The sequence below is a fragment of the Oncorhynchus mykiss genome, chromosome 4, assembly GCF_057628025.1.
Source record: "Oncorhynchus mykiss isolate SJ-2025 chromosome 4, ASM5762802v1, whole genome shotgun sequence".
Lineage (NCBI taxonomy): Eukaryota > Metazoa > Chordata > Actinopteri > Salmoniformes > Salmonidae > Oncorhynchus > Oncorhynchus mykiss.
The window spans coordinates 68438029-68451580 of record NC_143025.1 but is presented as its reverse complement, the minus strand read 5'-3'; the positions used below and the strand labels follow the sequence as shown (position 1 = coordinate 68451580).

At 45.0% G+C, this 13552-nt stretch overlaps 1 protein-coding gene across 3 annotated transcripts in view; it reads left to right on the top strand.

The window, feature by feature from the left end:
- The first annotated feature begins 234 nt into the window (after nucleotides 1-234).
- LOC110522245 (transcription factor HIVEP2) overlaps nucleotides 235-13552 on the top strand; it is a 111084-nt gene continuing 97766 nt past the window's right edge. Inside the window, exons 1-2 of one of the 3 annotated variants that reach the window (XM_036975817.2) lie at nucleotides 235-624; nucleotides 9875-9940. The gene's annotated coding sequence lies outside the window, so the exon portion shown is untranslated. Of the gene's footprint in view, nucleotides 625-9113; nucleotides 9366-9874; nucleotides 9941-13552 lie in introns of those variants that run through there. The other 2 variants (XM_036975818.2, XM_090233457.1) reach the window with 2 other exon arrangements.

Here is a 13552-nt window from a genome sequence, read left to right as displayed (position 1 = left end):
AGAGACATATTTTCAAATTGGTCCTTGCATGAAATGTATCCTGGTCTGTCTGTCTGTCTGTCTGTTTGCGTGTCACGTCCCTGGGTGCGCTGCTTAGGGAGTTCCCTTTGTACAGAGCACGGAGGAGAGGGGGACGGGGCCGGATTCTCCATGTCCCTGTCCCTCTACCACCTCACACTGCCTCGCTCCACCGCTTCTTCCTCTCTCTCCCTGGGTCGCGCTGGGGGATCCGATGACGTCACGCACCAAACACACTGTCACATTCTCCTTCTCTCTCGTTCTCTCTCTCTCATCTTTTCTATTCTGGGATGTAGTTCCACAAATAAACCCTGTGTCTCCCGATCGCAAACTCACGCTCTAAGCTTCGGCGTCTTCCTCAAAAACGGAAAAATCCTGTTGAAGAGCATTTTTTTACTGACAACTTTTCTTTATTTAGTGGCAGCATAAGGTTCGAGAATAGTCCTGCAGAAGTCGATCTTTGCTAATTTTGCTCGTTTTTGTGTTCTCGTGACGTTTTATCCGGCAATTAGCGAAGTGTCAAGAGCGTTGTCATAGGTTGTCATTTCTCTGGGATGTTAGGCTACCAGGACGTGGTGTTTTGCACGAAACTTTAAATGTGACACGGTAAGTGACTAAATATAAACTGTCAGTTGACTTCCAGTGTACAATTTCGTTATTTTGTAACGGAAAATCTATTGTCTTTGTTCCGTTTATTATAATAGCTATGTGGGGATGGGGAATACCCAGCGCTTGCGCGCAGATTAGGAATGTTGCGTAATATCCTAAGGAATTTGCACAGCCAATGCAGCGGGCAAACGGTTTGTAAACCGATTAAGATGGATTCATGGCAGGAAGCTTGTATTCTCTCTCCACGGAATAGTCAAGACCATGCACCTTTCTCTGTCACCTATTTGTATATTATTGTCTGTTATGTGCGTGTTGACTGTCGTGGTCTGTAATTTGATGTAGCCTACATCCTATGTTTCTGTGTGCTTGAATGTGTGTGTGTCTGTGAGAGGTATGGTGGGTGGTACACTAGCCCGTTCGGGGAATGTTCCATGACGTGTTCGCCGTCAAAAACGGGGCCCATTAAGGGGGTTCTCAGGCGCCTGCTTTTTTTTATACCCACTTTCTGGTGAAAATAATATGATTTAATGTAAAACAAATAATAATAATAATAATTCGTAATTTGTATTATCCATTACGTATGGATTACGAATGGGTTGTTTCTGCACCGGATTACCCAACTGCAGCATATGCACAGAGCTAGTGATGTTGAAAATTCAAATTTTCTCCTTAGCTTGTATTTTTTGTTTCATTGCCTAACAGTTATTTCCTCCCAACCATTTGGTCAACATGTATTTCTAGTATGTTATTTTCCTAATAGAAAGCACATTTTTCAATTGCTTTTTATAGAAAGATAGTTTAGAGAGATATGTGCTCTTGCACATACAGTACCAGTCTTTAGGATGATACATTTTCATGTTTAACATCCTTCCTGGTTGTCCAATGTATGTTTGACTGATTGAACCCATGTCAATAATATTTACCTGCTGGGTCCTCAATCCATATTTCAGTCTGTCATCATGACAATGACAGGTGACTAAGTGATGTGTTTTTCATCATCAAAACAGAACTAACCATCAACATGTGATATGTTTTCCCATGAAACATTAATGGATGTGCTCAAAGGCTTTACATCCATGATAACAGTCTATTACCATGGTACCACAATTGAAGCCTACGTTACCCAGTGGCAGTTTTTGTCTGTTTCTCATACAGTACCTTCATTTAGATGTCCTAAATTGCTTTAATGCAGATACAGAAATAACCTACTATCCCATCATTGTAATTCACCTTTGTTGAGCATGATCTGACTCTAAACGGATATCATTCAGGTTTGGCACCCACAGCCAAAGGCAGAGAGCAGTAGAGTGGCACAGTGGACAGTGGACAGCCAGTGGACAGCCATCAAACACTGGGCATGAATTCTAAAAGACCAACCTACATGCTGTACCATCTGTCCCACAGCGTTGTAGGAGAGGAGTGGGATATATTATGCCATACTGCACACATATTTCAGTGTGTCTTTCGCAGTACCAGCAACCTGATTGTGAGAGGAGGACGGTGAGGTTGTGAGCCTGGAATACAGAACGTAAGCAGTATGATATTGCTCAATTTCACCATGGTCACTTAGCAGTGGATGAAACCCTCTACTCATCTCTTTGTGTGTGGACGTTTTTGTATTGTGTCTCTGGTTAGGGAGCTGGTCTATTGTGAAGCTTTATTTCAGATCTACAGTACCTGACACAATATACCGATAAGAGTCTTTCCTCTACTGACTGCACGGAGACACTGGACCATTTGACACCAGCAGGTTAATGATACAGTCAAATGTTCTGTGGTGGGGTAAATAAATAGTAGTCTAATGTCAATCTCTGCCTTTGAGCTACGTCCCTGAATACACACAGAACACGGAACACAGAACACAACACACAGCCTGGGAAGAGGAGATCTACTTTGCACCATTGTCGTTATGGAAGATTCCCTCTCACCACTTAGTTTCAAAGACCAAACCATGCAACACATTTAATGACTTGATTACCCAGAGAGGGAATCGAGTTGGGAACGGAAGACCATGGTATCTAAAACTTGCTGTTACTTGTGGTTCTGCATGTATTATCTATAGTGGTGGCTGTAGTGTATAGATCAGGAGACTGGGATGCTAGGATGTTACTGAGCATGGATCCTAAGTATCTTTGCCTTCATGTCACCATTCAGTGATGGGAAGATGACAGTGACTCACACCTGAGCTGTGTCTGGCCCCTTCTAAATCCTCTAAGCAATCTTTCTGTCTAACTCTCTAACCTTTGTTGTCACCCCCCGTCCCCCGTCCCCCGTCCCAATCCCCATGGGGGTTCCCACATAATCCCAAATAGGACTGTGATTTAGTGAATGACCTTTGCCTCCCTCCAGGCCTGAGGGCACACACTTTCTAGTAGGCTTAAAATGAAGATATGGCAAATAGGAGTGGCAATATTGTCCGCTATTATCCTTAGTAATTTTCCATCCAAGTTGTCAGACCCCGGTGGCTTGTCATTGTTGATAGAAAACAATCATTTTTTCACCTCTTCCACACTCACTTTACAGAATAAAAAATGACAGTGCTTGTCTTTCATGATTTGACCAGATATACTTGGATGTGTAGTGTCAGCGTTTGTCGTTGGCATGTCATGCCTAAGTTTGCCAATTAAAAAATGAATTAAGTATTTGGCAATATCAGTGGGTTTTGTGATGAATGTGCCATCTGTATCAAGGCACAAGGCGAGACCCAAATTCAGACACAGGAGGCAGATGGTTGGAGTCTTAGAATGTTTATTCATCTAAAAGGGTAGGCAAGAGAATGGTCGTGGACAGGCAAAAAGGTCAAAACCAGATCAGAGTGGCAGACAAGCTCATGGTCAAGCAGGCGGGTACAAAGTCCAGAAACCGGCAAGGGTCAAAACCGGGAGGACTAGAAAAAGGAGAATGCAAAAAGCAGGAGAATGGGCAAACCGCTGGTTGACTTAGAAACATACAAGATGAACTGGCACAGAGAGACAGGAAACACAGCGATAAATACACTGGGGAAAATAAGCAACATCTGGAGGGGGTGGAGACAAACACAAGGACAGGTGAAACAGATCAGGGCGTGACAATCTGTTTCAATGATTGAGCTTTATGAGTTTTATTTTTTCCCCAAAATGTCATTTAAGATACTCCAAAGCTTTTTACTATCATTCTTTATATAATTTATCTTTGTTTCATAGTATAGTTTCTTCTTATTTTTATTCAGTTTAGTCATATGATTTTCTCAATTTGCAGTAGGTTTGCCAATCGGTTGTGCTTCCAAACTTGCCATACCTTTTGCCTCATGCTTCTCAACCATACAATTTTGGGTTTACTACCATTTTTATTGTTCAGAGATGTGGTGGGTACTCTCTTCGTTCGCAGGACTTTATCCTGCTAACTGTTCCAAATGTCCGAACTGAATTTGGTAAAAGGGCTTTTATGTACTCTGCGCCATTGGCTTGGAACACCTTACAAAATACTTTTAAACTGGAAGAACTTGTCCCGATTGGTGTTTATAAATCAAGATTTTGAGGCTGATTCCCTGACCTGTCAATGTTTTTAATTAGCTGTTTTATGATTGTGTTATACTCTTGTGAATTCTATGGTTTCTACTAGATTACTTGTAGTTTATCATGTTGTCTGTCTGTAATTGTGCAATGACTTTGTGCTGCCTATCTTGGCTTGGTCGCTCAAATTTCAAATCTCAATGATCCCTTCCTTGTTAAAAAAATTACTTTAAAAAATTCAATTCCTCATCAATCCAAGGGGATTTAGCAGTTTTTACAGTCATTTTCTTAATGGGTGCATGCTTCTTAGTACCTGGAATACTAAGAATACCAAATGCAGGATCTGGTTGCTAGTCATTACACACCACAGACCAGCAAATATTCTTTACATCTTCAACATAAGAATCACTACAAATCTTTTTGTATGACCTCTTTTACACTATATTAGGCCCAGCCTTTGGAACTTTAATGAGGACACAGAGGTCCAAGCACCAGGATGACCTTCAGACTAGTCGGTCCCTTTGATCTCAGTGTGGCATTGTGGATCCAAATCATATTCAAATGTATGAGATGGTCAGAGATGAGTCAAATGGTTAGAGATGGGTCATTGTGACCATGTAGTTGTGGCTGTTTATCCAGGGTATATTGCAATGGGTATGTAGGTCTGTGGTGTTGCTTGCATTACGCTAGAAATGTTTTCACGTCACAATACACTCAGACACCTGTGTCCTACATCTGACGCCATGGAAATTTCTGTAACTCTGAAAACAGCACAGGATCCTGACCTTGGCTTGAAATCTTCACAATCATGTGATCACAATAACAAAAACAGCGTTGACACAGGTGACTCGATGTTCAGGTTCCCCCCTCTACAGTATCTTTATGTAAGGGGTGTGTGTGTGTGTGTGTGTGATAGTGTGTAGTTATATAAACAGTGTTTTCCGTAAGTACATGGATTAGCCAGCCAAATATAAAAATTAACCACGGGCGGGAGAACAAGCCCTATTTTTGTGGCCTCTGGTACATTCGAATGCCTTGATTCCATATGAAATACCCATATTGGTAAAATGAGTTGTGTTATTGAGTAGAAAGACATTATTTTACAATTAAAATGACTGAAAATGTATGAATTCAGTATGCTAGTTGTTTTAGGCCTATATGATCAGGACTGTTAAACCTGTCTTCTCTTGAGATTAAAGTCATATTTATACTGAGCAATAAACTCAACATGTAGCAATTTCAAAGATTTAGTTACAGTTCATATAAGGAAATCAGTCAATTGAATTAAATAAATTAGGACCTAATCTATGGATTTCACATGACTGGGACTTGGTGAGGATGACCAGCACGCAGATTAACTTCTCAGAGATGGTTTCTGACAGTTTGTGCAAAAATTATTCAGTTGTGCAAACCCACAGTTTCATCAGCTGTCCGGGTGGCTGGTCTCAGACGATCCCGCAGGTGAAGGAGCCGAATGTTGAGGTCCTGGGCTGGCATGGTTACACGTGGCATGGTTGCAGTTGTGAGGCTGGTTGGACGTACTGCCAAATTCTCTAAAATGATGTTGGATGGAGCTTATGGTACAGAAATTAACATTCAATTATCTGGCAACAGCTCTGGTGGACATTCCTGCAGTCAGCATGCCTATTTCACGCTCCCTCAAAACTTGAGACATTTGAGGCATTGTGTTGTGTAACAAAACGGCACATTTTAGAGTGGCCTTTTATTTCCCCCAGCACAAGGTGCACATGTGCAATTATCATGCTGTTTAATCACCTTATTGACATGCCACACCTGTCAGCTGGTTGGATTATCTTAATGTTGGAGAAATGCTCACTAACAAGGAGGTAAACAAATGTGTGCACAACATTTGAGAGAAATAAGCTTTTTATGTGTATGTTTTATTTCAGCTCATTTAACACGGGTCCAACACTTCACATGTTACATTTATATTTTGAATCAGCGTACATTGTTACTGCAATATATGAATTGCCACATTGATGCATGTTCTTCAAATAATGTATTGTATTGACTCTGCTGCTGTGGACACATAGTGTAAGAAAACAAATGTAATTTTGAAATTTGGGTGAACTATCCCTCTGACAGTTTGGCCTGTCAATCAATCACTGTCCATGGGATTGTCAGGGGAGGGGGCCGGATGTTTATAAATCACAGAGTTAGGGTTTCAGATCCGTCAATTAGTCACTGTGGGTGGGACTTTGAGGGAAGACATTAGATTAGTAATACTGTCAGAAAAACTAGTCTAGTCTACTCATTAAATTTAATGTATTGTGTAAAAAACTGAATCTAATCTACTGTTTCAATTGAGTTTGTGGCAAAACCTAAGAAAAAAGGTTGTGAGAAACAACATGTGTAAATTCACATGGAGCTGACTGCGGCCATCTAGAGCGCACAAAAAATAACACAGTTACTGAGAGGCGGTGACAGACAGCAGACTAACAAATCTTCACTCGCTTAGTGACTGACAGGCGCCTGTCCTATCAATAGATCACTAGAAGATGTTTGGCTACCCAATGAGCAAGGGCTATTTTGTTTCAAGGTTCCGTTGGTCCCATAGTGACAAATTACATTGTTTTGATAGCAACGTTGCTATGTTAGAATCAGCTATATTTTAATGTATTTGTTTTATTTAACTACACAAGTCAGTTAAGAACAAATTCTTATTTACAATGACTGCCTACCCTGGCCAAACACGGACGACGCTGGGCCGATTGTGCACTGCCCTATGGGACTCCCAATAACGGCCGGATGTGACACAGCCTGGATTCGAACCAGGGACTGTTGTGACACCTCTTGCACTGAGATGCAGTGGGTATGGGTAGCTACCGCGAGAGTTTGGACTTCTATCAATGTTAAGATGAGGGAAGTAGCTAGCTAGGACACTGGTAGAAAGTGTAATTCGTCACCCCGGAAATAGCTAGTTAATTTCCATTTGTTGACAAATAGTTTTCCATAACAGCTGGCTAGCTTCCTTAGCCTGAAGGAAGTCATTTGTAACTGTGGACCCCGTGCAAATTGAGTAGCATGATCACAGGCTACTCAATTCGCACAGGGTCCATTATTAGTGAGGACTTAACAGAAATCCAATCTCCTGTGGTAGCTACCCATAGTTGACGCTAACGTAGCCACGTAGAGCAACGTAGCTATCAAAACAATGTCATTCGTCACTATGAGGCCAGCGGAACCTTGCTAACAAAGGATTCTGTGCATACTGGGTGACCCGTACTCATTGGCTAGCCACTGATGCATGTCGTACATTCTAGCGGAAGAAGGCTATACAGACTTTTCTGACTAGTGAATTTAAACTTTTAAATGAAAGTAAGCCTAGTTAATAAATGAGGTGGAAAAAGTAGCCGGCTGACAATGAGTCTGTTATCGGCTATTTAGCCGACCGCCGTCGATTATGGAAAACATTGTGTAAACCCCAGCAGTGTGTATGTGTTCCTCCTCACAGCTCTCAGGCCCCAGAGGTAAGGTGATAGGGCCACCTGTGACCGGGTCCCTGAGAGGGGCCCTTTGAATTATTCACCGGCACCGTGCTCCCTGCACCGTATACAGTTAATGGGCTGACGCGGTTCAGTGGTTCACCCTACTAAACACTCACCCTGCTCTGTGGTTTCCCCTATTAGCTGCACATGTACACCTGCAGAGCTAGGAGGCAGGGGAGGGGAGGGGAAGGGAAGAAAGGGAGAGGAGGCGGGGGGGGGGGGGGGGGGTGGGGGTGGTATGTAGCGCTGACTACAGCTCCCCTGGAGCAGCAGTGGAACAAGGAGGAAATGGCAGTGGTAACCAAGGCGACCCCCTCCCTCTCTCTTTCTCTCCACAAGGATGCTTTGTTGAGCCAATGCTGGGCTAACAGAATGTGCCTCCTGTTGCCCTCCTCGAGTGTCGTTTGGCCCATGTTTGCGTAGGGTCTGCCGGGCCGGGCTTCCGAAGAAAATTACCCTCAGATGGCTTGATATAAGTGGTGGAGGGAAATTGCAACAGTAGGAAGCTTGATAACATCTGCACCTGTGCTCCGTGGCTGTAGCCCAGTGCAAAACCATAGCAGGCTGTTCAAGGCTAATGGAAGAGAGTAGTCCTTCAAAAGAGAAAGACAGAATTGGTGAAAAAACATGTAATTTGTACGCCTACTAGTTTTATTCTCCCTCTTGTGTATCATGACACACTTTCCTTAAAAGGGAAAAGCCTGCATACATATACTTGTAGATTCTTGCCGTATTTGCTTTCCTTAAATGAACGGGTTTTCTCTGAATAAAGTGTTGATTTACAGTGTAATTGGCCCTAGCTGGGAATCAGTGCAGACAGACATAGTGTGGCCGGATGGGGCTATTCACAGCTGAGTAATGACACTCCTCCTCAGATGCTGTCATGGACCACATTGACTATAACCGCATAATGGATCAGTGTGACACACATGCACATGCACACCCACCCACACACAGGGCTATATGTCTTCTAAATGTGAACCCCTGTCAATGGAGCAGGACATGGCCACTTAGGAAACAGTGGGGCAGCAGTGCAGGCACATTCTGACAGAGAGTCAACACATGGAGTAGTCTTTGTGCTGTTGTCCTCCTGCTACTCCTCCTCCTCTGGGTGACTGAAAGGAGTGTATCTCCTTCGCCGGCTGTGCCGATGCCCTGGAGGAGTGTGAACGCTGTGTGACGTCCTCGCTAGTCACTCGCCCTGGCTGCACAACAGGAAACACTCATGGCCTCCTCCTTCCTGCTCTCAGAAAGAGGTAGCCTCTCTCCCTTTCCCCCAATTTCTTTCTTTTCTTTTGCTTTCTGCAGCAGTAAAACCAGCTGAGACCTACTTTTATGGCTGCACTCTGCCAGCCAGCAGCCACTGATGGTGTGTCACTGGCTCGATTTATTCCTCCTCCGCTCCCAGCCAGCCAATCAGACCACAGCTGCTTATGCTAAAGAAATATGATAATTTTTTTCTCCCGCTCTGCTCCCGCCTCTGAGCAGCGAGCAGTGCTAGAGGCAGAGAGAGAGTGAGCAGGCAAGCTAGAGAGAGAGAGAGAGAGAGAGAGAGAGTGAGGGAGGGAGGGAGGGAGGGCTGCAGACAGTAGAAGGGAATAGTTCTTATTCTCAGAGCCGTGTGAACGGCGCTCGTAGAGGCTTGTGCGACTTGGACTCTGTGGCTGTGATTTCTACCCCCCGCCCCTCTCCCCCAAGGCTCCCCATCGCTGAAGGGATGCAGAGGACACCGTGTCAGGTGGGCTGCTGTGAGGCTTGGCTCTGGAATACTGCTGAATAATGTCGGGAGAGAGATAGATATGAAGGAAGCGAGATAAAGAGAGAGAGAGAGAGAGAGAGTGATACAGAGAGAGAGAGGTCTTGTCAGTGTGTTTCGGTGCTGCTCTTGTCATCTGCCTCTCGTCAGCCAAGGAGGTGAGGTGACATCACAGTGACTATGTAGGACAGAGGACGGGGCACAGAGGACAGGGGTGAGAGCAGAGAGGGTCTCTCTCAGGGATGTTGGTAGAGGCTCCACCACACCACCTGAAGGAGAAAGAGGAGCGTAGCAGGCTGACAGGCACAGATACATAGAGGAAAAGTGTGGCGAGCAGGTTCACTGTTCACTTTGTGCAGAATATACATCAATACCAATTTACACTTTCACTGTGTTCGTCTGGGATTTGGGTGGTATTTGTGCATGGTCATGCACATTTAGCCACTAGTCTTTATATTCTGACAGCCCGTTTCTCTCTCTCCCGATCACAGAGTGTGTGAAGAGGGTGTGTGCCTGGATAACTTTGCCAGGGAGAAGAAGTCTGACAAATCCCAGAGGTATGTTCCCATACTGTACTCTACTGACTGGACTGTACTGTTTTTCATCTGTATACCTCTGGTCAGCCATTTCCATCGTTCTTTACACAGGACAGGAGCTACACCATAGAAGGGACAGCTCGCTAGAGGTGTTAACGAGTGAATTTCTGTCTAAAAGTGAGAGATCTTTAACAGAACCAATGAAGCCGTTTTTCTTTTTCGCATAATACCCATCATTAGAGGGTAAAATGGCAGTCCCTTTGTCTGATAGACGGGTTTGAATGAGGTGTACTGTAGTTATTTTGTAGAATTATTCTCAATGTCACTGCTGAATACCATGGTAACCAAATGACTCCGTTAATAATCTTTTGCCAAAAGTATAATATCCTAAATTTAGAATGTTTTTTTTGTGTGCGCTTTTTAACCCATTAACATATTAATGCCGCTAGACTAATTATGGTGCTATTATTTCCATGCAATGGGCTTGATAAAAGAAACAGTCGGCGTCAGATGATGTTGTTGACGCTGTTGACAACGTGCAGCAATGTAGCCTTTGAAGGTTTAAAGAGCGTCCTTCTGTCACTCGTGTCACCGTGTCATACCCTGTTCCTTTATACGTCTCTCTCTCTCTCTCTCTCTCTCTCTCTCTCTCTCTCTCTCTCTCTCTCTCTCTCTCTCTACTGCTTCCCTTTGTGCCTTGTTGCGGAGGTGGTGTGTATTCCAGCTGCAGCACAGTTCTTTGACTGACTGAGGCTCTCAGTGGGGCTGCAGATAGAAAAATACATGTAAAACACTGATAACCATCACACTCTGCTGAGTGTGTGTGTGTGTGTGTGTGTGTGTGTGTGTGTGTGGGTGCGCCCGCCCCACACGTCCGTCAGTGTTAGTGTGTGAATGTCAGCTTCTCGTCGTCCCCGACTCACACAGGAAGTGGGAGTGACAGTGTGGGGGTGCTTCAGTGCTACCTGTGGCTGCGAATCGGGGTGACAAGCCTGGCAGTGCCAGTGTAGGTGGGTAACGGGGGCACAGGCAGGGTGAAATGTCACTAATTGCACAACTTTGTGTGGCAAGCTGCTCAACAAGAGAAAATAGAGACTTCTTCCCTTCCTGTTTGAAAAGGAGAGCTTTCCAGTTCTTGAAATGACTATGGTTTTATCGATACGTTATTAAATATTATAATAGAATTTGATACCGTTTATTACTTCAATATTTTTTCCTCATCATTTTGTACCATATAGTAAACTCTGGGTTGGTAACTGTTTATTTTCCCTGCAGACACAATCCAATGGTATTAAGTGCTTAGTCGGTTAAAAGGAATTTATAATCTTGTTTCTCTCCGCCTTGGGATCTGTCATCATGCAATGTTTATGTTTCCGAGCTCTATTTTTCTAAGATGACAGGAGAGCACTGTAGTAGAGCCCTCCAGTTGTTGTTTCATCTGCTAATTGGAGATTCATGCAACCCCCTGGAAAACTGTGGGATCCAAAATGGCGTCCAGTGAGTCAGCTGAGCAGCAGGAGCTGTCAACAGCCGGGAGGGGTTAGACATCGGTTCGTCAAAGTTCAATATAGCGGATATTGGGGGTGCAACTGAAGCTTTTAGTGGAGTGGGACGCATGGTGTTTTGGGAGGGAAGACGTGGGAGAAGACGTCAGTCGTGAACAGTTTATGGAGGCTCTCTGTATTTAGGTCATGTTCTGTCCAATGGAAAATAGTTTCCATGGGTCTTCAGTGTAGACAGACAGACAGGGAAGTAGGATTTATACAGTCTTGCCTGCGGGTGTATAGCCATAACCCCTCCCTCCCACAGAGCACCAATGGACTCTCACACAGAAGTGGGGTGAGCTTAATGTGTTATAATTTATGAATAGTGGCTTGATACATGGTAACATTCATATTATTATTCCAAATTATTATCAATACCTATGTTCATTGTCCAGTGACTTCTTGTTTCCGAAGCAGTACGTTAACCAATAAGGTATATTTACTCATAGACGGTGCTTGCATTGTACAAGTGACAGTCGTGTCTCGCAGTACCTTCCTTCTGCTGTTATCCATAGCTTCATGTTCCCAGTGGAACTGCCTGCCATGCTTACAGGTCAACCATGGCCACTCTGGCCCTGCTGTCACCCCAGCCCAGCCAGCCACGCACCCAGGAGGCTCATGTGACGTGGTATTCAACAGGAAACACTCCCACCCCACATCCATGTCGACAAGAGTCTGTCTACTGTGAAGTTTAATCCCCATAGGAGAGTGGCTACTGTAGCAGAAGGTCAGACTACCATGCGCTGGGTCAGATAAGGCTTCTCTGGTCTACTCTCTCCTTTGGTGTAGTAGTGAATGTGTGCCTGTCTCCATGTGCAGTGTCATACAGGCATACAGAGGTGGAGGTGGCTCAGCTCTGTGGCCAGTCACGCGATGCCCTTGAGTTCAGTGCTGTCACTGTTTGTCATGCGGCATCGGCCCAGCCAGCTCAACTCCCTCTGAAAGCAGCGGGGTTCTGTCAGCACCGCCATCTTCAGCCCTAAGCCCAGAGAAAGGTCAATGCTGCCAGGCGGGAGGATCGGACCAAGGTGCTGGGGCTCAGACACTCCTGGCAGGAAGAGCTCGGACACAGAGAGAGATCTGCAGCTACGCTGGTCACCAGGGCTAAACTCAGCCCCATAATGAGCCGTCGGCTCCCTACTAGCTCAGATCAGCTCCCGTCTCCCTGAAGCAGACACATTTAGGTACATCATGATGGGTTGGTGGGATTTAACAATCCACACACGTAGACTTTCTAGGTAAGTAGGTGTGTGTAAGGCAAATAGGGTAAGACATGAGACCTCTGGCGCAGTTGGTGTGTGTGTGTGTGTGTGTGTGTGTGTGTGTGTGTGTGGTTATGCCTGTGTGTGTGGTTATGCCTGTGTGTGTGGAAGGGCTCCAGGCGTAGAAGTGTTGTCAAGCTGCCGTATCCCCTCTGACCGTATGGCCATGGGGAGTCCCAGCAGGAGAGGAGAGCAGGCAGCTTACCACAGCTATAACGTGCTAAAGCAAACCCAGGCACAGCAACATACTTATTGAATACTGGGCCCCCAAGCCCTCCCTGGCCTCCACTGGACAGCCAAGCCTAGTAGGAATCTACCCGACACTATGACTGGGCTGTCTTTAGGGTTTCAGCCTACAGCATCACTGCCATAAACCACCACCAAAGACCGAAACCAAAAACCTAAACATCGATCTCCCTCGTCATCCAAAGTAAAAGGGTCCACTCCAAGAGAAACACACAGCCATATTCATAAGTGGCCAAAGAAAATGGCCGGTCACTTTATGAACCACAGCAGGCATTCCGAAAGCTTGTCATGGACTGGGGAGCTGAGGGGGGAGGAAAATAGATGAGCGCTATTGGTCAGCCCGGCATTTGCTTTGATTCAAGCTGCCGGCGTGGTAGACAATAGATAGAAAAAGAGAGCCCTAAAGTAGAAAGACACATTCTGTTACTATGGGAACCCTCAGCACGCGGCTCAGCACGTCCTTGGCAGAATCAGATTGAGAGTGTAACAGTATGGACGTACGGGGGTGAACAAGGGAGAGGAGAGGAGGGGGGCGCTCAGCCTGTGAAACAGCTGTGGCCAAATATATTCACCCCCCGGGG